Source organism: Plasmopara halstedii (assembly GCF_900000015.1).
Source record: "Plasmopara halstedii genome assembly, contig: Scaffold_7, whole genome shotgun sequence".
NCBI lineage: Eukaryota > Oomycota > Peronosporomycetes > Peronosporales > Peronosporaceae > Plasmopara > Plasmopara halstedii.
The window spans coordinates 100,277-102,670 of record NW_020186929.1 but is presented as its reverse complement, the minus strand read 5'-3'; positions in this window follow the sequence as shown (position 1 = coordinate 102,670).

The window sequence follows — 2,394 nt, the reverse complement described above, 5'->3', positions numbered from 1 at the left end:
TCCGTTGAATCGGTGCTATAATATAGCAAGCCGTTATCCAAACTATTATCGGTGCAATTGTGCACGCAGTCTTGGCGACAATTTCTTGTCCAAGTCTCCAAACTCCTTTCTCCCGAGAGCCCGTAGCAGTGCTACACACATCTCATCACCCGCATACGTGGTGCGGATCAAATTCGTCGCAGACGACGCTACAGTTGTAACATGAGCAAGCTCATAGTCTGGTCTGCGTGACAACGCGTCGACCAAACAGTTCTACTTTCCCGACTTATACTTTACCTCAAAGTTATATTTCACAAAGATGAATAGCCATCTAGTCATCCTCTGCGAGAGGTGGGGCGACTGAGTCGCAGTGCGTAGTGATGTATGATCTGTATAGAACACAAACGGCCTGGAGCCGAGCAGGTGGACCCTGAACTTGACAAGTGCAAACTTCATCGCAAGTAGCTCCTTGTCATGAACTGGGTAGTTCTTTTCTGTAGATTTGAGCTGTCGAGATTCGAGGATCTTGCCACTCGGCGTCTGCTTGCAGCAGTGCATAGCCGATGGCAAAGTCCGAAGCGTCACAGACGTCGCTAAAAGAACGATCGGATTTGGCAGCGCCAGTATTGGTGCATGCAGGAGACTGTCTTTGTTTCCGTCAAAAGTCTCCTGATGTTCGGTGTTCCAACACCATTCCACATCCTTTTTGAGGAGATTGGATAATGGCCGGGTCATTTCTGCGTAATTTACACTGTACTTGTGCAAAGCCACTTACGCAAGTCCTTCTGGTTCTTTCGAACCGGCCAGTCTACAGTGGTCTTGACCTTAATGGGATCCGCTCGAAGGCCACGCTTCCCAATGAAGCACCCTAAAAGGGAATCTCTTTTGCGCCAAAGATGCACTATTCTGCATTGGCGTACAATTTGTTTGTGCGTATGCACTCGAGCACCGCTGTTATATGGATGATGATGTGATTCTCCTCATCCGTCCTTCCGTGCTCCGCACGACTATGAACGAAGATATCGTCAAAGTGTGTCTGTGCATCCGCCCTGTGGGGCCTGAACAACTGCGTCGCAAGTCAATTAAATGTTGCTGGTGCATTTGGCAGCCCTTGGGGCATCACCAGCCACTCCCAGACCATGCCGGTCGGAGTGCTCACCGCTGCCAGCGGAATATCACTCGCTCTCATGAGCAATTGGTAACACTCATTGACCAAGTCGAGTCCACTGTACATCGTACATCCCACCATGTTGTTCTGAAGAAAATTCTTTCGAGTAATTGGCTTCTGTGCCAGAATGGTTGCAGCGTTGAGCTTATTGTAAGTATGAACGATACGCCACACGCTGTTCGGCTTCCGAACACAAAACGTGGGTGTGGAATCGGGAGACTTGCTCTCACATACCATCCCTGCGTCTCCATCGCATGGAAAAAGGCGTCAATGACATCGTACTGCTCCTTGGGCAGGGGCCATTGGCGTGTTACGCAGTATTTGGTTCACGGAACCAGGTCGATCTCATGACGCTCACCTCGGTCCGGAGGTAGGACCGAAGGCGGGTCTTTGAAGACGACGTTTTAAGATTCCATTGCCAAAGGATAGTACGGTCCCAAGGAATTCCGTAGGATCGACGATCTAATTCGTGCGTTCAGCACTTTCTTGGTGTCCTTCAAGACAGCTTCATCCAGAAGCTATGACGAGTTTATGTCTTCGTTCGGTCGTACAATGACCACTTCGAGCGTTCAGCACTCTCTTGGGGTCCGCCAAGAGAGCTTCATCTAGAAGCGATGACGAGTTTATCTTCTCGTCCGATTGTACAATGACGACTTTGGCCAAATCGTCTGCCTTCAAGGCACTGCCGAACTTTTCAAAGGACATCTCGTCTAGCTCAAGAAGAGTATCTACTGCAGGGATAGCCTCGAGGCGGATGTCGCCAGCTTCCTCCCCCGTCATACCGTTGACGAGGGCGTATAACTGTGCGCATCGTCTACCGTAGACACACCCTGGATAAGGGTCGACGCCCGACGTCTTGCAGCCGGCACACAGCGTCGCCGTCACCTCTGTACAGAGGTTCTATGCCTCGGTGAGACTAGGGTGAACGCGCACTCCGCGTCATTTTGTGTCATCCTCGTTGTCCGATCCTTTTGAGCTCCGATGTTATCTACAACATTCGACGCAGAGCTGCTAACCCCGCAGTCTTTGTCCAGTGGATAAAGTGCCACTTCACGCGCATCTACAAGGCCGTGCCCAAGATGTGTCCGAAATATCGGCGACCGCGCCATCAATGGCATGCAGCGACTACTTCGTTCTCGAGCAGCGCTCAGTGGTTTTCGTGCCACTTCACGTGCACCACGGAGGACTCGCCCTCGATGCCTCGGCTCTTGGCCGACCAAGTCACGCATGACATGCAGCGACTGCTT